The 23,331-nt window shown below is 36.8% G+C and overlaps 1 protein-coding gene across 5 annotated transcripts in view; it reads right to left on the bottom strand.

Moving 5' to 3' along the window:
- CNTN5 (contactin 5) overlaps positions 1-22,783 on the bottom strand; it is a gene marked incomplete at its 3' end in the record, with an annotated part of 695,558 nt that extends 672,775 nt beyond the window's left edge. For 4 of the 5 annotated variants that reach the window (XM_084491418.1, XM_084491419.1, XM_084491416.1 and 1 more), the window contains exon 1: positions 21,939-22,227. Of the gene's footprint in view, positions 1-21,938; positions 22,228-22,764 lie in introns of those variants that run through there. The other variant, XM_084491417.1, reaches the window with a different exon arrangement.
- Between the last annotated feature and the right edge of the window lie 548 nt (positions 22,784-23,331).

The following is a 23,331-nucleotide window of genomic DNA, read 5'->3' as shown; positions in this document are numbered from 1 at the left end:
AATTCTGCAATTCAGCTCATCTAGCTAAATATATTTGACTTCAACAGAAATTATATAGAGGGAATCTCAGAATCAGGTTTTTCTTGTAGTTTAGGTCATTTTCCATTCAATCTGTGAACCAGTATAAACAGTTTGACATCTTAGGAAATACAGCTGTGCATTGACTGTAAAAACCTTTGGGCAAAATGAGACTGGAAGTTATTCTGAAAATGACTTTACATGCATGATTTTATTATGCTTCTGAATTACAGATACTGCAGCTAACTCCTGTCATTCATGAGCCTGACACTGTAATAAAAAATTAAGAGTATGTTTTATGTATATGTATATGAAAACACGATGTGCACATACATGTATAAATGCACTTATGCAAAAATGAGTAGACACCTATAAAGAACCTCCTAAGTACATCTTTTTTTAAATCTAAAATTGGAAATACAATGCTGATTTAGTTAGCTCTATTGTGCTGTTTTATTTTCCTTAACTTTTTAGTTTACAATGAAGTCATAAACCATTGTATAGTTATGAATGAAAATTAATAATAATAATAGTTTTCAAATGTTTTCTCTTTATTTGGTAAAATGTGAAATCTTTCACATGCCTTGTTTTTGCTTATGGGTATACCTTCTCTGCAAACATCTGAAACCACATAAGACTTCAATTAGTAAGATTTGCTGTATTGAAGTATTCACCTGAAAATATCAAATACAATAGGACAGAAAAATGAAAAGATTTTTTTTTTTTTTTTAGTAGGTCATTTTTCAAATAATTTAGCTCTGTAGAGGCAACACAGAAATCTGGGTAATAAAATTTCAAAACAAATATAGTGCACAACATACGGAAAAGGTTTGCCACCTTTAAAAAAAATATCTTATTTTGTCAAACACATCTCTGCTGCTTTTGAGAAAATGGATCTATATAGTAACCACTGCACTGCCTCAACAAAAAAAGCAACACTCAACATGAATTCATGAATAGTAAGCAGCATTAGTGCCAACACTCACAATGAAGCACATGATAACATTAAGCATCTGGATTTAAAGCCTACTGAATTCACTGGGAATCCACTGAGTTCACTGACCTTTGGATCAATGCCATGGTGTCTGTCTCACTAGCCTTTGCATCAGGCCTGATTGAGAGAGCAAGAGATGTGACTGCACCTGCATTTGAACATGCCCAGCTAGGACTCAGTAGTACAAACATGAGAGTGAATTTCTGTAGTTACTGGAAATTTGAAGGATGGGTAACAGTCATAGGCGGTAAACCTAAGGGTCATGTGCTCTCCAAACTCCAACAGCAAGTATTTGGTAGACTCCATCTCTCTTTGGCCTGTGTAATGTGTTCCTACTTCCCATGCTACAGATCTTCCAGAGTAACGATGGAAATTTTACAAAATTGTCTGAAGTTATCAAAATCCTTTATTGGAGACTACAAGAAATGGCACCAAAAGTATTTAAAAATGTTTAATGATTGTGATCTTAGAGCAAAGCATCCTATATTTTAACTGTCAGTGAAACTTCCTTGGAAACAAGGATAAATAAGAGGAGACTGTGCAATGATTATGTAGCCAACCTCTTCTCAATGCTTTGTGGGGATAGGACAAAGGGCAATGGCTGCAAGTTAGAGCACAGGAAGTTCCACACTGACATGCGAAAGAACTTCTTCACAGTGAGGGTGACGGAGCATTGGAACAGGCTGCCTAGGGAGGTTGTGGAGTTTCCTTCTCTGGAGATATTCAAGGCCTGTCTGGATGCCTACCTGGGCAACCTGCTTTGAGGAACCTGCTTTGGCAGAGGGGTTGGACCCAACGATCTCTAGAGGTCCCTTCCAACCCCTACATTTCTGTGATTCTGTGATTAATCTCTGCAGGGAGATTAATGTAATTTATTGCCTATCACTAGCAGACTAAAACAGTGAGAAATGAAAAGCAAACTAAAACCACAGGCAGCAGCTCCCCTCAGCCCCCCTGCTCCTGCGTGGGCTTCTCTCCACGGGCTGCAGTTCCGGCCCGGGGCCTTCTCCTGTGGGGGCTCTCCATGGGCCGCAGCCTCCTCCAGGCCACATCCACCTGCTCCACCAGGGGCTCCTCCACGGGCTGCAGCATGGAGATCTGCTCCACGTGGGACCCATGGGCTGCAGGGGGACAGCCTGCTCCACCAGGGGCCTCTCCAGGGGCCGCAGGGGAACTTGTGCTGTGTGCCTGGAGCACCTCCTGCCCTCCTGCTGCACTCACCCTGGGGGTTGCAGGGCTGCTTCTCTCTCAGCTCTCACCCCTCTCTCCCAGCTGTTGTAGCACAGCAGATTTCCCCTTTCTTCAGTCTGCTCTCCCAGAGGCCCATCCAGTGTCGCTCGTGACTAGGCTCTGGCCAGTGGCCATTGGGATGGCGTCTGGAGCTGGCTCTGATCTGACATGGGGTAGCTGCTGTGCTCTGCTCACAAAGGCCACTCCTGCACCCCCCCTGCTACCAAGCCCTTGCCACGTAAACACAATACTGAAAACTAGAATGGACTACATTCATTTGCAAATTATATGTGACAAAACTGACACTGTAATTCACTGTATTTGGCTAAGTATAACATTATTTGGTTAAGTAAATGTTGGCCAGATCCTTGTTAGCTTAACTGACCTATCTTTTCTTCAGTATGTTCCTATCTGTACTTTTAGAAATAAAATTTACATGAAGATCATGTGCTAGGACATGGCTTCTCCTCTCATGCCACTGGTTATGTGAAATACTGCAGTAAATATGTAACAAAATAAATATTAACTAATTAATTAATTAATTTCCAGAAATGCATTGCTTTATGTTGTCTCAGAAAATCCTGTTGAAAATGTAAAGTGGAAAGACATCTGTCTGCCTCTGAAGGAAGACAAAGGGAACCACTGGTAGCTTAAGTTTTCTGAAAGCTAGTCCACTTACATACGGCACCTGAATTTGTTTTTGGAACCTAGCTATACACTCTGTCCAGTTGTCTTTAGATTTTCCAGAATTTTCAATTTCTCTGGTAAAGGAGTACCAATTAAAATCAATTAAATATACGTGTTTTACCAGTTCCTCCTTGTACAATTTAGTTTAATGCTACTATCTTTCTTTAAAAAAAAAAAAAAAAAAAAAAAAAAAAAGATGTTATGACTTTGTTTGGTTTCCTTTCCTCGTCACAATAAATGCAAATGTTGTGGTGCTATGTCCCATGAATTACCTAAACACTGGGGTGATGAGCCTCAAAGCTAAAGCTACAGTTTAGAAACTACCTACCTAGCACAGGAACATATGCAAATAAACCTTCCGTCAGTCCTCAGGCCTCTTCCTTTTTCCCACAGCTCTCTGGAAGCATCTTTATTTACTCAGAGGAGAGTCTGGAAGAAATTTGGCTAAAAATACAGTATCACCACCTACTTTCTTTCCCTGTTCATGTTCATCCCTCCACCCTATTTCACTAATTACATTAAGATTGTTGATAGAGTTAGTCTAAAGAGAAAGTCTTTAACCTTGATTCAAGTATAAGGCTGATAACATTTTTCCTCCCTCCCTGAAAGATAATTTCAGTCATTTCTGAACAAAAGTCTAAAGGGAACATTGTCACATTGATACAAAGAAAGACTCGAGCATCCAACTCAAACAGTACCTAGTGAAGAACACAGTGAGTGTACTTCATCTTTAAATTTTTCATTTATTGCTACTGTTACATCTGTTGAACATCTTTTGCTTTAATCCAAAAGTGGAATTTTTTATTTATAATCCAATTCAGTTACTGTGGAATCAGTGTATTGAGAATGTATGCAGCAGCTCATAAAAATAATTTAGCATCCAGCAAGATTTTTTTATTTTTTTTTTTATGTCAATCCAACTTTTGGCAGTGTTTCCACAGATTTACAGGATTTTATTTTTTTATTTTTATTTTTATTTTTATTTTTTCACATACAGCTATGGCAGAGAGCGCTAAATTAGAGTGTTTGCAAATTAAATAGAAAACCCATGGAACACTCATCTTCTGTTGAAATCTTCGTGTGCATGTAGAAATATTTACATGTATTTGTAATTGGTAGAAATGACTGGGCAGAGGATTACTTCCTTAAATGAATTGTAAAGCCTTCAGACACCCACATTTCTAATTGTTTTAGTACAAATGCTTCATAGATAATACACAGTTTAATTGTTTCTAGAACACCTGCTTCATAATACTTAATCTTGACTTTTGAAAATTAATTAAAAAATATTAAACACATAATACTCCATCATTCTGTGCAATGCAACATTTAGTGCTAAAGAGCAGCTATTGAATGACACTTCTGGTGAATGGAGCCAGAATGTCTGGTCATTAGATGATAGCAGCAATATTTTAGGTAGTAAACAGATGTCAAAGGAATTCATCAATACAAATAAAAATTTGCTTAACCAGATCTAAACCCACTCTTTTAAAGCATTGCTAATTTAATTATGCTTTCCATATACAAAGAACAAACTTATATTGTTTATTTTTTTTTTTCACTCAGAGAGACCTTTGGTTTAGATTACAACAAAACAAGAAATGGATGAAAACAAGGATTCAGAAAAGTCATCAAAACCAGCACAGTTCCTCCTTGCCTCTGCCTATGGGCTGCAGAACCTTCCCATAACACATTGGCCACCATCTTCTGAAACAGCAGTACGCAGAAAATATTACTATGATGATATCTAGTACAAACATACACAGTCCATTTCCCTGTTGATAGCATTAATAAATTGTGAAGTTTGGATGGAATGAACTAGCACAAATCTACAACTGAAGAAACATGGTAGTTTAACGTTGATGGGCAGCTAAGGACCAGTGTGCTGCTCCTTCACTTCCCTTCTTAGCAGAAGAGGGAGAAAAAATATGATGAAAAACCAACCAACCAACCAAACAAACAACAAAAACCCTCCTTGGCTGAGATAAGGATAGGAAGATCACTCACCAACAGACTCAACATAAGAGATCATACTGTAAGTTTTGATAATAGACCAATTTTGCCTTAGCCTTTCACAGAACACAGGAGGGCTTTTCCCTTGATCCCCCAATACTCTCAATGTGTTTAGTCAGAAACTTGCCTAAAGAAAATGATACATCTCTCCCCACTCCCACCCCTCCCCTCTCCCCCATCATTCTTGTTTTTCTTCTCCTGTCTGGATTCACTTGCTATTTCATAGCTTAATAAAAAGCTGACCTACTTCTTTCCATTTAATACACTTCTAATAGTTTCAGCATTTATAGTCAAATAAGTCTTGATGTCATGTCTATCAGAGTCATTTTTCATCAACGTAAAATTCTCTTTGGCTTTTCTATAATTATACTTCCACCTTCTTCTTGTCTTCAACTCTATTTAAACACTACCTGCATCATCAAGATAAAAATTTATATTTGCTCTAACATTGCTAAGCAAGATAATGTATATGTTGTCAGTTTGAATTTCCGTGTGTAGTTTGTGTTTATTTTTTAATTCTCAACAAATTGCCCACTGTGTAATAGGGACAGACTGTCACTAAAAGGCGATGCTTCTGACTAGTTTTCCAGTTATGACTGTACTACCTGTAATTATGTTTTACAAAAGTATTTAGGCAGTCTAAAGGGACTAAGTGATCTGCAAGAGGCTAATTCATTAGAGGACAGAGCTGCAGTTTTTCACATCTTCTGCTATTCATTCTAAAGTGAATGTATCAGGAACTGAAGATAAACTGGATCAAACAGGGTGGGACCATAGAGTCTGAAGGTTCAGAATGGAGTATTTGGATCCTCTGCTGGCTGTTTCATTATTGTATATTTAGCAGATGCAGTCCTGGCAGCAGAACTGAGAACTCCTTCCTGACAATTCAGTCATTAGCAACACTGAAACTTCTAGCGTGTGCTCTGGCTCCAGCCCACAGCAAACATCTAACTCCTTTCTCCATGATAAGGGAGCATAAACTATGCTATGCCAAGGTACCCATGTGTTTGCAACCCTCCTCTGGCTCCTTATGAAACTGAACCCAAAACTCAGACTTGGGGAACATCTCTAAACAGAAGGATATTGCAGACATGAACTCATCCTCTTGCATTTTAACAGACTGGTATTATACATTTATTTTAAAAAGATAAGCAATTCAGTGACATGCATTGTGAGTGACTGGGTCAGCTTCTGAAGCCTTGCAGTTTGGCATCTCCCCTGTGGGATATAGGCCTTGTCCCTGTCATCATTGTTTGCCTTTGGCATGCTCTAGGCATCTGCATGCTGAACGTACAGGCTTTAATTGGCTTCTTGCTGGTGCCTAACTCTCCTCCTAGCCTGAACAGCCAGCCTAAGTGCTAGGAAAGGTTTCAAGATTATATCCTGGTATCTGAAAGTGCTGATAGTGATACATGATAACTTTAATGATCTCATTAATTGTTCCATTCCTCCATAGGTTCCGATTCCAGTGTTGGTAATATACAGAACACTAGGAAAAAGAATAAAATGATGCCAAGTGTGCTATTTCATCATACTTATAGTATGTAGTAATAATCCTCTGAATTTTCAATTTATTTCTAATGTTTATTTATACTTTCACTTAAAGCAAATACTTAAAAACTAGCCACACGGTTTGGTGATTATTTTATATTTTATTTTATTTTTATTTTTTTTTTACTTTATGTTGATTTCTGAAATGACCATAATAGAAGGGTGAAGGAAGTGTTAACTAAACCAGCAATCACATTTCAATGACTGTGTCTGCAGCCAACATCTGGCACTCTGGTAGTGACTGAGGCTTGCATAGCTTTTCATATTCCCAGAAGCTTTTTGAATATTAAGAACTGATGTTTTGACACATTCTCTTTCTCCTGCAGCTGGGTCCAGACTTGCTGACATTTGCAAAATGGACAAAGTGCCCGCAGTTTTCACATGTGCCGTGTGCATTGTAATTACTATAGTTACTCTGCATGGCTCTTGATATGTAGAAGTTGGCTTTAACTACTCAGAGCCAGTGGCCTATACAATGATTCAAAAAATTCTCTAGCACAGATTACCAAAATTCATTGTTGCGTATAGGTGATGGGTATGAATACATGTGTGTATGTAAATACAACCCCTCCTTGCCTTGCAGAGATGCAGAGGCTGTGTAGCTGATACTATGAAGCAGGAAATCCAATTATACCTAACTTAGCATGCATAACTAAAAATGTTATTATTGGTCATAAAATTATCGAGCCCTTTTAAAAATCAAATCTATGAACTAGTGTGTGTGTATTCCTCAGGCTGACTTCATGCTGTGTGAGGAAGTGCTCCCTTTAATTTGTTTTAACATTGCATGCATTATGCAGGCCTCATTTCAGTGTGAGAGAAGGCTGAGGTAAAGTGGACAATTTCCATTGTAAAGTGACTGTGAATTTGAGCTCAGGAAGACTTCTGCCACTTCAGTGACAGGTCAGCTTTCATGTACATTATATGGCATTTCCCAAGTCAAAGCACAACAACAACAATATCTGTTTTCCAAATGTGTCCTGAAATGAAATGTCACCATTTTGATGAACAGCTTCTGTGGCAGAACAGCATGTGTTTGACCAAATGGCAATACACCACTGTTTACCCCCAAAAATGAGTATAATAAAATAAAATGACACTAAACAGTAAACTTCCATGCTATTAAGAAAGAAGGAAAAAAAATCCCCATTAGAGCCAACAGCAAACCACATTATCTTTTTAGAACCTTGAACATCTACAGATTCATCATCTAGACAAATAAGGTAGATGAGAGTTAACAAAGATCATCACTATTTACTGTGCAGTGAATTCATCTTATAAAACTTAAGTTCTATGGGGAAAAATCACTCACAGCCCCATGGCAGGAGGACTGTGCACTGTTTTTGATGGCATGTGGTGTCTGCCCAAAGCTCTGGGATTTCTTCTGCCTTTTGTATCCACTAAAATCCATTCTTTTCCCACCAAATTCAGTACCTTGGCAATATGAGCCCAGATATGACTTACTTCAGCTTTCCCAGAAATATCCCCTGAACATTAACTTTCATAAATGTATTTCAGGATGCAAGTCCTTGAGGATTTGTGTGCAAACTAGTTTATTTGTATTTGAAGAGTGGAAAAATGTTATATTTGTGAGTTTCCCTGTGCTGCTAGTAAACTAGACAATCTTGATGATGCAGTAAGAAACATATTAATCAAAAGTTCAAGTCAGATTTTTATACACTAGTAGCAGAGGTTATAAGTAACACAAAGGCAAACAAAACCCAATTGAGATAAAGTGTTTGCAAACCAGTTTTCTAGCTGCTCAGCCTCCCATACTGAGGACAGTAAGATATATCTCAGCAATCACAGGTCACAGTCACAGTCCACAGTCTTTTGAATTTAACTTACCATTCTGGAAAAGAAAAAAACAAACAAACAAACAAACAAACAAAAAAAAAACAATAGGAAGGAAGTAAGGAAGGAAGGAAGGAAGGAAGGAAGGAAGGAAGGAAGGAAGGAAGGAAGGAAGGAAGGAAGGAAGGAAGGAAGGAAGGAAGGAAGGAAGGAAGGAAAACTTTCCCTGTGCACTCATACATACATTTGAAATGTGTTTAGGATACACATATATTAGACTTGGCCATCTTGGGTACTTAAAGATCATTTTCTCCCCTCCTTGATTCACACCTCATCTAGTACAGGCTCTGCAAATTGCCCAAATTCTGTTAATTGTTCTTCCAAAAGATGGGCACCTTATCTATTAAGAAGAGCTGTTACCTTTTTTTTTTTCTTAGTCAGACATGAACATTAAACATCATAAAAGAAATTTGCTTATTCTGAAAGCTCATGTTTTTTATTACCTTGGCAACAAAATGATCTGTTGAAATTGCTTTTTGCTGCTAATTTTAGGAATGTTCTATGTCACAGAAAAATTCATGACAAGCAGCTGAATAGGTAACCGTCCTCTTTCCTTATACTTGCATCAGTTTTTACAGAGTGGAGAATGGACATATTGTGACAATGAAGTCCCTGTTTGTCCAGAAACAGTGGTAGTTATAAGAACTAGATTAAAAAGAAATTTTTTCAGTTTTGTGACAATCACTAATAAAATCCCAGTTGGGAATAGAATTTTATTTTAAATACATCCAGAGAATATTTTGAATCTGGAGAGGAAATCTAACCAGAAAGAAACAAAATATTTGAACAAAATCTTTTTTTTTTTTTTTGTAAAGCTTTGTATCTTAATTAACAAGTAAGCAATCAAATGCTGCCAGTAAACCTTGTTGTAAATTGAAAAATTAAATCATTTCATATGAAAGGTGATGTAACACCCTCCTCCTCCCCCTTCCCCTCTTTTATTTCATTCTATTTTTTATATTTTTTTCAAATGATTGTGACATTTGGTTGATTGTTTCCAAGGGCGAAAATAAAAATAGAGACAGTTACACATTCATCTAATGTTTCTCTGCTGTCATACCAGTGTGTGTCATTGACAGGTGAAAAGCCTCCCACCTCAGCACAAGGAGGAGATGAAACGTGTTCCCACACACCAGTGCCCAGAGAAAGCGTCCCATCATTCAAATGCACACTTCCAGGAAACTTCTACTACTCAAACGGCAAGTGACTTGCAACATGATCTTTAAAATGTTGAAAGCAGCAGACTATACTGAAATACGTGGATGAAGTTTGATATTTCTCCGGAAGACAACTACACATAAATGGCACTGCAGGGTTGCAAAGTTACACAGTGTTTTCTGTACCAAACACAGGTACAGGTATTTTGTAAATACCTCTAAACCTTCAAATTTAGTATGAAATATGAAAATTAGGCAAGTCTCTCTCCTTAGTGTGATCATGATTAACAAAAGAGTTGCAGTGAAAATCTTCCCTAAGTTACAGCTCAGGGGCCTCAGTGTGGACTGCAGTAGCACAATTACTTCATTGAAGTGGACACAGCACGAGAACCCTGTGGACATTTTTCTGAGTGCTACACTAGCCAGAAAATATTATTTGTCAGCCTCACACAGCACTGGATACATCATCATCTAGTCTTGAGGAAAATGAATAAATGAATAAATAAAATAAATGGGCAAGTGATTTTGTGAATGTTTTATGCAGTTGGTAGTGAATCACATTTGGCAGAATCAAACAGCTAGTTTAAATGTATTTTATGAGATATTTAATATTATTGTGATATTGGAGAAAAAAAAACAAACAAACAAAAAAAACTAATGGAAGTAGTGTTTTTTTTTTTTAATATGACAAATCATAAGGTTTTTGAGGTTAGAGGGTATGTTTCCAAATGTTTCAGATAAAAATGCAAAATTGCTGTAATTCTGAAAGTACCATTCCATATAATTAAGTAAAGTTTAGCTGCAATATATATCTTTCTGTTCTTTAACAACTTGTCTAGGACTTCACCTAAGATTAACATTATTGCTTTCAAGGCTGTTGAAGTGTAGGTTCAGTTTAAGTTCATGTATGAAGCTGCACACATGTATATGTGTTTGTTTCTTGAAGTCAAATTTACAAACACCGCTGTTCCAGCACACCCCACACAGAAGCTTTGTCTGTTCTGTGGGTCTGGGTTTTCTCTTTTCCAAGTCATCAATATTTATGATAAAATGCCAACGAATTTGATGAAGAGGTGCATGTCTGAGTTGTGCTCTCTCTAAATATGCAAAGAAAAGAGAAGTCACAGCTGAGATTTAAATGTGTGTGAGACGTTATATCCTACAGGACCTGAGATTGAGATTAATTGCACTGATTTAAAAATTAAACTAGTTACCATTGCACTGCACTGAACTGCTTTCTATCAGCTCCCCCTCCTGTCTTTTTTTTTTTTTTTTTAATTTTATTTTATTTTTACCATTTATTTTCTGATATCTTCTATATTCTATATTTTCATGCTCTCATTTGCAGTTCCTCTGAGACCTTCTTCTGCATCCATCTCCTGCAGCCCTTGGTGGTAAGATGCAGTTTGGGGAGCCTACCCTTGCTCATATCTTAGTTTTCTTAACCAGATGGTAGCTGTAACCTGACACCCTGCAAGAATTGATTGGTCACTCAGATCCAAACATTAAATATTTAAAGTGGCACCACACCATTCATAAAGTGGAACATAAAGTGTTTGTTTACTCTCTGCTAATTATTTTAGTCAAAGCAGGCAGACTCAACTGTCTGCATTATTAATTAAACCTCTAAAAATGAGCTGAGGACAGGAAATGTTCTTCTCTGCTGGTAATAGTGCTAAAGAATAAGTAATTACTCTCATTAGACATATGATAGCATGATTTTTTTTATTATTTTTTATTTTTTCCCCCCAAACTGGGCCAATACAAAGCAATACAAATCATATTAGTTCATATTTCCAAATTGTTTGGAAAGAAGCTTACTGCTCATGAAAGCTCTGATGCTAGCCATCTTTAGGAGTATGTCCAGTGTTACTAATTTAGTACTGCTTGAGGCTATGACAAGTATCTGCGGAGCTAACCGGCAAAGCCTCATGGTCTCTAAAATAATGTGCTTTAAAAAAGATTAGTTTGAAGGTTATCTTGAAGGAAAATAGGCTTCCACACAGGTCATGGAATAGCAGTATATAAGAATACAACTTTGTCAGTGATCTATTTCTTTACAGTTATGTTTCCTAATGGGAACATCTTATAAATACTCATCACTTGGCTGTGTGATCAAGAACACTGTACACTGATGGAAACGACAATAAACATTCACGTGCATATAAAATAAAATAAAATAAAATAAAATAAAATAAAATAAAATAAAATAAAATAAAATAAAATAAAATAAAATAAAATAAAATAAAAGTAGTTTCATTGCATAACCTGAAGCCATACAGGATTCCTGAGCTGGGATTTTCAACTCAAACCTGAGACTGCACCATTGTATCAAAAGTTTCACATGGTGGTTGAGTGCTGATTTGCAGTTTAGGACCAAAACTACTCAAAATTCTCCTTTTTGTTAGACACAGGGGGACAGATCGAAAGGGAATGAAGAAACTAGTTATAGCATGCAAAGAGGTGGGATAGATGCAAGCATACGTGTCTGTGAACTGCAACTTTTGAGTGTTGCAGAATATAAAGCCTACAACTCTGCTGTGAGTCTCCACAGGACTCTGGAGCCTAATTATAAAGCTGTATGAAAAAGTTCTGCTTGTCAGCAGAGCCAGCAGGGGAAAAAAATCCACATTTTTGCACATTCACAGAAGAATAAAATATTTAGGCAGAAAATCATCATTGCTGCAGATGGACACTTATAGAACAAATATGGGTAATTTTTGTGCAGTTCTGCTTGTTGCTAGCATAGCCAGAATCCATTTTTTTAGCAGATTTAAAATCCAGCCTAGAATTCCTCAGTCACTGTAAAAATGTGCTTCATAGGGTGGTAGTGGTTGAAGGTCACAGGTAAATTCAAGGTGGAGGAGCCATCCTAAAATGAGTAGGGAGGATTCACCAAATTTAGTGTTGCTGTACTTCCTTTTGCCCACATGGAATTTGGCTCTGGATGGTTTCCAGTCCTTTTGAGTAAGGACTAACCAAAAAAGCCTGATCACAATTACAACAAGGTTGTGAGAATACACTGTCTCCAAGTAATGAGGAAAAATAACTAGAAGCAACACAGGAGATGTGTGCAAACTGGGAAAGAATGCACCAGTCAACAGTTGTAAATGGATTTCATCTGGTGGCTTCCGTTGTATTTAAGGGCACACTCATTCAATACATGCTCTATGTGAGAAAAAAAATATGCCTATTAAAAAGCTATTTTATACACAGAGAGTGTTATAAGGATTTTTAGGAGAAATATAACCTGACGGGATGGCAGGTACAGCTGTGATTCCCAATGGTGTTCAGGTGACAGCTTCCATTTAGTGTATCCAAAAAAGTCAATTGTCTAGATCAGTGTTCTCTGTGTGTGTGTGTTGTTTGACCCTCCATATCCCCAATATTGCTGATATGCAGGTGCAAGTCTGTGACAGAAAAGAGAAGTAACTTATGTTAATTTTCCACTTCTTTCACCCGCTTAGTATTGAGCAGAGGAAGGGGAATACATTGCTACATGGTCTCTATCTTTTCTGTACTACCTAACCTCTGTTTGCAGCCTCTCAGTGGAGAACCTGGCCCTTAAGCTGCAGTGACCTGTGCTTTCAACTTGGGATAAGTGTTTTTCTCTTAAGCTTGTTAAATGCAGTGTGAATTTTATGTGAAAGTGCTTTTTTCCTTATTTCTTTTTTTCTTTCTTTTTCCTCTGCATTGCCTAATTTGGCGGTCCTTGGAGTGCTAGAGAGCCTCTTTAATGTGCATCAAGCCAACAAGAACTCTGACTTTGCTATATTAACAAAATACATTTATTTGTTGCCTTCATACATGGCAATGAGAGTGATGAAGGGCTACGTCCTCAATAGTTCCCTCATCTCCTTCTTCTTAGTCTGGCATTATAATAAAATCTGAATTACAGAAATGACAAATCAAGTATACAAATTAAGAAAACTAATTTCAGGCCAGCCAACATGTGGAAAAATCTCAGGTGATGAGGAAATCAAAGGAAAATAGCAATAAAATAGACATTACAGGGGGAAAAAAAAAAAAAATATATATATATATATATATATATACACATGTATATAGCTAAAGTTTAAAAAAAAATAAATCCAATCAGATTTTTATATACTGGTAACTAACACATTCCAAACAAGAAATAATACAAAGCAATAAATATCTCCTGTGGTAGGACCTTCTGTCCATAGTCTGACAAAATGTCTATTGACTGAGTTGTTGGAATGTTTCCTTAAAAAAAGGAAAAACATTTATTTCTGTCTGTGAGGTGTCTTAAAATCTGTAGTATTGTATAAAGAAGTGAGATAACTTTATGTGCAGTGTGCTTCATCCTGAAAGCTGGATTTGTTTGATACGATTTTTTTTTCTTTTCAAGTTAATGGATGATTTTTTTTTTCTTAACCACTTCAAAGGATAAGGTTAGGCCCAGTGAAAGATAAACTTCTGTATTTTTATCTGTCACCTCATCAGAATATATTAATAACATCAGTAATAACAAAAGTCCAGAATTACTGCCTTACTGTTTACAGTCTGTTTCTTCCACTGACAAAATATTCTAGATCTTATTATACCACCTACAGGTAGTTTTTAGAGAAATGCTTGGGATCCAATAAGCTGCTTAGTTACACTTGTGTAGATTGCAAAAAGCAAGTGTCCCCATCACTTTTTTCGAGAGGTTTCTCATAAACTACATTCTTTAAAGCAGTGTTCCACAAAAACAGTCCATCTTTTCTGAAATCTTAGATAACATATTAAAACAACACAGTTTGTTGAAACAGATGATATTTTCATTATACTATTCAACTGACAATACTTTCTCATATATCAGCTTTTATTTTATACAGAATGTCACCTTGAACATGTATAATCATTTTCTGTTGAAGCAGAATAACAAAACATTGATATGTTTTTCTCTCACACAATGCAACAGTTACAGGTCCTATAATTGTATATAAATTATAAATGCATACTTAAACATTTTAACTTATTTTTGTAAGGTCTGAGATAAATCCTCTGCAAATTTCTTTACATTCCTTTATTAATTGCCCTTATGGATAAAGTCATGCTGTTTCAAAGCAAATATTTTGCAAAGATTGATAGGTAAGGAATCTTAAACATATTTAATGGAAACTTGCAAAGATAACAGAAATTTTGAACAGGTAACTTCTGGAGGTAAATTACCTTAGGTTATAATCATTAATACTCCTGTGCTCTGAATGCGTCTCAATTTCTCAATTTGCTCAACATTTCTTGTTAATTTTCCAGAAAAAAAAAAAAAAGGGGGGGGGGGAAAGGGGCTTATTGGCTTATTGCAGGACTTGATCAATCAGTCTAACTGTTTTGCTTCTACTTTTCAGAAAATATGCTAGAACTTATTCCAAATTCAACTAAATTATTATACTTTGATGCTACATATTTTATCTTGTTGTTGATTAATACGCCCCTTATACAAACACCCTCCTACTACCTGATACCTTCAGTAGTATCTCAATTCATTGCTCATGACATTCAAATTTCCTCTAGAGATGTTTTGTGAAGTCACAAACAGAGGATTATACCCATCAGAGAATGACTCAGACACAGAGTGATTGATAAGGCAAATAAATACTTAGGTGTTAGCAATCAGTCAGTTGTGATATGCAAGGGGGGAAACAAGACTGCAGACATTTCAGCTATATATCATGTTTTCTAAATTATCTCTTTGTGTGCCAGTGGTCCTCTTAATAAATTATCCTGCCTCGTTATCTGATGTGGTCTATGTTTTCAATTATGCCTTTTCTTAAAACTGTGTAACCGTCAGTCTTTCTCAGCCTGAAGCTATTTCAATATCCAACCTTCATCTCCCAAAGTCCAGATAGAGGAAATACTACACAACTGTTTTTGAGTTGAGAAGCTGTGCACATACGCATCAAAGAGATGTTATGACATCAGAGAAGTCAAGGCTTTATTCCCAGATTCCCCAAGCTGAGTTTTATGTAAGCATTAATACATGACACTGCATATGTTACAGTGGAGCAGAACATTTTGGGCATGTAGTGAAGCATAAAACTGAAAAATCAAGCAATTGTATCATCTCAGATGTGCAGAAGTCAAAAACAAACAAACAAACAAACAAAAAACAATAACTTGGCCTTTGCAAAGCAGTGAGCATAGTCTTTGGTTTCTCTAAAATTACTTTTTGGATTGAGAAAAGCAAATGCAATGCTTTAATAAGGAGAACTTACCTTATAGTAGAATCTAATATGAAAGGCCAAATACTTGTTTTTAACAAGGTTTGTTTAGCATGAAATTTTGGAAAGCTGAAGAATGAATAATTTAGAAAAAAAGTTTTAAAAGTATGCATTTCAGAAGTAATTGTTGTGGACTGCTGGTACAATGAACTCAGACAAATGTTCAAGACATTTTATAACATGTGCATGATGTGCATGATCACTGCACATCATAGTGTTGCAGATCGTATCTTTTTTGTTTGTTTGTTTGTTTGTTTTCTCTGGTCTGGGATGTGATCTTGAAGTCTGAACATGACTGTGGTTGCAGGGCTGTGAGACAGGTGTATTCCCTTAGATGTAAGCTTTTAAAATGTCACAGATAATCGCAGAAAGGGAAGAGCTCTTGAGTTAAGCCATATGTTATTTGATTCAGGGACCATTTTGTGTTTACAGCTCCTACTACAATGCAATCTTGATTTATGATTATAGTACCTAGTTGCTATGATGATGGTAATAATGATAAGGTTTATAATAGAGGCAGAGGACATTGCTAATAAAACAACAAATATTCTACGGCATTCAGAATTCTGATATAAATGTTATTTAGTATGGACTTCTGATGTCAATTAGACAATTGTGTCATCTGCATTTTAAACTGGCTTCTGCATTTTTGTAAATATATGTACAGGTTATGTACCTTTTGTAAATATATGTACAGGTTATGTCTACAATTTATACATGCAGTCAGTGAACTGCACATCAAAGTAATTTAAATAGTAGGTTTAGAACTATGCCTGAATTTTTTCAGCTTTGAAAGTATATTTTTGCAACCTTAGAGACAAAGTTTGATATCATTAATTTGGTCCAGAAAGTAGGCTGTATAATATTCCAAACAGCAAATGTTTGTGGAAAAGAAAATAGTAAGCACAGAAAAGCAAACAAACAACTAACCAAATGAACCAAACAAACTAAGCAGATTTTTAATCTGTGTCTATGTCCAAAAGTTCAAATTCTTGTCTGGAAAACAAACACATCTTTGTGTGCTAGGCATACTGAAATTCCAATATAATAACAAGATCAGGCTCAGTAAATTTTCAGTATTTTTATCCATTCCAGAAACTGTTCAAGTGCCCCCACCAAAGACATTGCAAGAAAGAGTGACAAAATATAAAAATAAATGAATAATCCTGATTGCATCACAATAATGCAAATATAACAAAGCTTATTGATTCTGTTACACCAACAATGTTGAATGCCAGAAAAGTTTTCCAGCATGTTCAGAATCTTTTTTTTTTTTTTTTTTTTTTTGGGTGACTAAAATACTTCACTTTTGGAAAATGTTCTCTATGACAAACATCTCAAAAGAAGAAGTGAAATATATATATTGGATCTTTGTTGACTCATTTTAATGTGTTTTTTTTTTTCACTAAGTTTCAGGTCTGTGTGAGACTGACAAATAATTTTGTGCAGGTGTGCTCAAAAAAGCAACAGTTAATCATTTTGTCAAAAAATAAATTTCTGTAAAGCTCCTTGCCTTCCTCAGCTTTGAAAGCATATTTTGGGGGCAGATTATTTCAACATATCTTCTGATATGTTCATTTTAATCATAGTCTTTTTCATTCACCCGCCCATCTGTGTAGCTACTACTCTTGGTTGAATGCATTGGTGTAATATGCTTTTAGTAACCTGAAATGTTACATCCACAGGGTAATCCCTGTCCATCACGTACTTAATGAAGACTATAAAAACAATAAAAATAAAATGGGGTTCATGAATTCTTGCAAATTGTTGTAATTCAGTAAGAGAAGATGCTTAAAAGACTGAGCTGATACTATGTCTACATCAATTACAAAACTGTACATTTAGTCTTCAGCAAAATGATTTACAGGCTAGGAGTCCCACTGAATACATAGTAAATCTTAAACTTCTGGCTATTAAATATTCAGTATTTCTCACTCACAAGGAGGCTGAAGTCCTCCCTTCTGTATGTTGAATGGAAAGTTGCTATCCTTTACCCCTCTCAGCAACTTTCAATATTTGTCTGCTTTTAGCTTCATCACAGATGGTTCTCCAAAGATACCATCACAGTTTAACATCATTTACAATAAAACCTTTAAGAGCATCCTGAAAAAGGAAACTCCCAGAAGATGTTTCTGATGGATGGAAAGAGTATGATGCATTCTCTATTTCCAGGTATGGGAATGGAGAAGTTATCAATTTTTCCAGAGACTGACATGTAAGTTTAGTCCTAAAGATGTAAAGAGGTGAACTATGACGTTGGTAACTACTACCTGAAAACATGAATAGCCACATCATTCTGATGGTTCATGGCTCTGTAAGCTCAGGAGTGGGTGACTACACAGAATAATTATGGGCATGCATGATTAAAGAACATCCGCTGTAACATGGGTGGTAATACTAATGTTTTATTATATTCCCAGCATACAGATTCTACAATTGTATTCCCTTGTTTTACATCCACTTGCAACACCTACAACTTGATTTGCAGCTTTTATAGAGTACAGCGAAAAATCATTCTGAACTCCCTTTTAGAAAGTAGTATATAAGCAAAGATCACATTTTCTTATGATTCATACAACTAAGGATACTTTCATAAATCACTCAATAATTTTTTTATAAAAACAAGCAGATTACATTTCTTTCCACTAACCAGAAAATGTTATTGTTGTTTCCATTCCAGCTTGCAAAGACACAGCATCATTACTCCAATATACACTATGTGTGTGTATAAACACATACAGATATACATACATATGCACACCTTATAAGATTTTGAAATCTTAAATTTAAATAGAATCAGAATGTATTTATCTTACCAAGTTCTAACAATTCCATAATTTTTTAAAAGGCACTAGCCTCTAATGTAGTGTTATTGATCAAGATTGCTTAGAAGATAAAACTCTGCAGGGACACTTCCGGACAGAGTATTTTCCCCTTGTATAGTGCTAAGGAGTTGATAATCAGGGGTGTAACTGACCTTAAAGAAAAACAAGAAGCATCAGAAAAGGTACGTGCAGAAGGAAGAAGAAAAAACTGTGGAACACCTTCCAATATCATATTAACAAACAAAAATCTGTTTGACATTTTCTCTTGGTAATTAAAACCACAGTATAGACTGTGTGGTAGATTTCAGTTTAGTATTTTAGAGTATGAGAAACTATTCAAATGATTGAGGTGGTCCTGAAACTGAGAGAAAGTGAAAGGCACAAGCTGATAGCAGGTGCATATGGACGGAGTGGATCAAGAGTGGTGAATTATACAATGAATTCAGAGGAACTAAAGGAACCATTCAGGTTACATGCATAGAGACCAAAACATTCAAACAACAAGACAACAAACAACAACAACAAAAAAAAAACTAACAAACAAACAAAAAAAAAGGTCAACAACAACAAAAAAATATATAATTATTTTTGCGATGTCACTGAACCAACTACCTCAGCTAGCTCCTTTGGCATGTACATTTTATATAGTTTCCTATGATGCCTTTAGCATTTAGACTTGCATTAATTACTTAAAATCAATATTCATATCATTAACCTAGTCAGAAAACTTTCAGTGCTCTGAATCATTTCAGTGGAACAGATTTTTCTGTACTGCTAGCAAATCAGATTTATTCTTTTTGAACGTGACAGATTTATAGCAAGCAAAAAAAGAAAAAAAAAAAAAAAAAAAAAAAAAAAGGATCTCAGACTGTCACTTAAAGCATCATACTTTTAACCCATACTTTTAACCTCCTCCTTTCATCCACAGATCCATAGCTCCTTACCTTTACTGACACCCTCTGGTCCCTATCTCTAAGTCAGTTTTGAATTCATTCCAGCACTCCTTCCAAAATTTACTTTCCAAATCAATATTTTGTGGAGCACAGAACTGGACATTTTCTGAAACCCCCATAAATCATATCACTGATTCCCCAGTAGTCTACCATGTCAGCAACTTATTCAGGGGACTCAAGCAAATTTGCCAGTCATGACCTTCCTGTATTGAATCTGTGCTGACAGTCCTCTAAGTCGTGCATTTTTTAAAGTTGCCCTTTTTTATTTCCTAACAGCTGAGTTTTTAATCATCCTCTTTACCTTATATGCTAGGTTATTTTTCTGTTTTCAAACTTCTGTTTCAAACTTCTTTAGATCTGTTTTCAAACTTATTTTCTAACAAGTTCTTCAGCCAGTTAGATTTTTTTTTTCTATTTCCTAATATCTTTCTTAATACATCTACCCTCGTTATAAAAATAAATTAACATTCCTTAAGATTTTAACCTAGAATAAAAAATATAACCTTCAGCTTCATGTTGAACAACAAAATCACAATCTAGAGATCTCTTACTTTCCAGACTATTTGTAGATGTCTTCACAGTTTTATGTCACACACCGCTAGTTCTGACTTTTTGTATTGGCATTTGTTCTGTAAGTGTATGAAACAGAAGTACTGCATGCTGAATAGTTCACTTTTTAAACTAGTTAGCTGTTATCATCTTCCTGAACATTTAACACTTTAACCTCCTCTTATATATATATTTGTTGTCTTCTAAGACTTTGTCTTCTTAACCACTTTTCTTAATAGATAGAGGCATATTGCCACAGAGGGCCACTGTACATGAAATATTCTTTAATTACTAGAGTTCATGTCTCAGTTTTCTGTCTTCCTTTTAGTATGCCTCACACTGGAAAGTAAGCTTCTTCACAAGTTGCATGATATTGAAATCTATCTATATGTATGTTTCTCTTTTTGTACTTGAAACTTTGCAGATAAATGCTACACTTGTTAAAGAAATTTTATGAAAATTATATATTTGCAAATTCTGATAGATAATTTGATAGTATTTTAAAGTAATGGCCCATTTATTCCTAATTCTTTTGGTGTTCACCAAAATAATATTATTAAAAAATAATATTATTAAAATATTAATATTAAATATTAAATATTTAATAATATTATTAAAAAATAATATTAATCATTTTTAACTAATTTTGCATAATACTGATTGCATAAAGTACTTCTGAAGGAGTTCTACTGTATCTCAGAAATAATTAATTGCAGTTTTATTAAACAGAAAATGTCATCCAAATTTTAATTGTCAGGAATTCCCCTTAGCTTTTGGCTAATAGTCACCATGTAATTTATTTGTAGTTTAAAACTTCAGGGTCTGATCCAAAGGCTACCAAGCACTATGGGAATGCTGTACTCCTGTAAAAGATTACGGCATCAGGTCCTTCACTGAAAACAACACTGAAAAGTCATTCAAGGAAAGTACTATCTTAAAAAAAATAAATAAATATTAATAATAATAATAATTAAAAAAGAGAACAAACTTTGCTAAAATGTTAAATTTCTTAAAGGCTGCAACACAGAAAACCTTAGCTCTAGTAGTCACATCACACTATCTTATATTTCTTATGTTTTATGAAGTTTCTGTGCTCAGCAGGAATGAAACTAAACATCTGAGCGAGTACAGATAGAGTAATGGATGGTGTTTTTTTTTTTTTCTGAGATAAACATAGAAGCTTAGTTTCATACTTCATGATACAGGAATAACTCTCAGTTCATCTAGCTAGCTCACAGACATTCCAGATAGTCTTATCTACTGTCCTCACCTCAGAGAGGAAAAATCAGTGCATCTTTATGTAATTCCATCTCCTCTGCCTGTCAGCAAAGAACAGTTCTGGCACTGTACTTTTCTAATTAAGGAGATAATTGTTTATCCCAAAGCCAAGTTCCATCCTGAACTTCACAATACAACTTTTAGTGCTTCACCATAAACTCAATATGCTAGATTATTTTGCTTCACTCTCAAGCATTTGCTTGGTAGTTCAAAACATTTAAAAATTAGCATATTAAGATAGGCATTCTTTCTCCAGAGTACGTATTTGTTCTAAGAGCTTCACATCTCTCTTCACAACTCATCCACTGCAGTACTCTGCTAGCTACTTAAATGACAGGAAGCATATAACAGATCACAGTAATTTCTGCTTCAACTTTTCTGCTCAATTATGACAACAATTTCAATGCAAGATTCAAAACAAAAACCAAAACACATAAACCCTGCAGTAGAAGCCCAAAAATGGGATCTCTCACCATTGCTGGCTTCACGACAGACTGTTCACAGAGATGCCGCGATGGATATTTCAACAAATAATCTACACACACTCAAAAGTCTAACCAGGGAAATCTGTGCCTGACTGGGGGAATGGCAAAGGCACTTACCGCTGCTGTGGCACCGTCTCTCTCGCGCCCTGACTCTCAGTCTCTCTCTCCCATCCTCCTGACAGCCTCAAATATAGCAGTCCCTTATGCTGTTCAGCCTGTGGGGAGCAGAGGATTGCGGAGTTGTTTTTTTTTTTTTTTTTTTTTTTTTTTCTTTCCCCTTCAATTTTTTTTTTTTTAAACCATCCAGAGGTAGTTCTCCAGATCCGACCGCCTCTCCTCGCCTCGCTCACTGATGGAGAGACCCAGGTGAAGGCATCCGCGGCGGCAGCTCCCGCGAGCCCCTCCCGGCCCCGCCGTGCCCCCTCCCCGGCGGGGGGGAACAAGGCACCTCCCCTTGCCGATCCCGGGGGGGTGGCGGGGGCTCTGCCCGCCCCCGGCCGGACGTGTGTGTGGGTATATGTGTGTGTGTGTCCGTGTGTGATGTGTGTGGTTATCTGTGTGCCATCTCACACCGCCGCCCGCAGCTCGCCCCTACCCCTAAGCGCACGCGGACGCCCCCCTTCCCCGCTCCCCTCCTTCTCCTCCCCCTCATCATCCTCCTCTTCCCTCTCTTCGCTGCCTTCCTCCCCGATTTTCTCCCCGTCCCCACTCCTCTGACCCAGAGCGTGAAGCAAGAGGGCGACCTGGCGAGCGCTCTCCCCTGATCTGCTGCCCGCCCCCTATAACCCAAGCCACCAGCTTTCCCCAGTAAACCACTTTCTCCTCCATCCTCTCCTTGTCACCCCCTTCCAGATAGGTAGATAGATAGATCTTTTTTTAATTATTATTTTTTATTTTTTCTGAAACGTTTTTATTCCCCTCCAACCTTGACGACCCTCCCTACCCTCCACCCTGCTGCCGGCTCCCGTTCTCCCTCTTCACACCGCGGCTGCGGTAACTGGAAAAACACCGGGGCAGCGGGCTGGGGGCCGGCAGCTGCAGCTCCGCGGCTCCGGCAACCCCTTCTCCCCCTTCCTTCCCCGTTTCCCTTCATCCCCCCGCTGCTAATTGCAGCCCGCTTCGACCGAGTGCAGCGCCCCGCCTCGCCGCCGCTCCGCGCCGCTGCGCGCCCTCTTCGCCGCTGCGCGAGTTGGGTTCTCGCCTTCCTCGGCCGCTTCGTGCCCATCACTACACGTAGTGCGCACTCCCGCTCTGTGCTTTTAATGGCTACCCTCAGGATTTTAATCCCCCCTTTTTTTTTTTTTTTTTTTTTTTTTTAATTATTATTATTATTATGTTTTTAATCCTTTGGCAACGACAACTTTCTGCTTTAACTTAATGCTTCTCTGCCCACCTATACATTTTTTTTTTCCTTGCTCTTTTTCTCCCACCCCTTCGGCAAGTAATGAGTTTGTTTGTTTGTTTGTTTTAACTTATGCATTAACTGAGTAGCTGTTGTCCATCTCATATT

Source organism: Aythya ferina (assembly GCF_964211825.1).
Source record: "Aythya ferina genome assembly, chromosome: 1".
In the NCBI taxonomy this organism is placed as follows: Eukaryota; Metazoa; Chordata; class Aves; order Anseriformes; family Anatidae; genus Aythya; species Aythya ferina.
The sequence above is the reverse complement of the archived record's forward strand: the minus strand, read 5'-3'. Positions and strand labels throughout refer to the sequence as shown.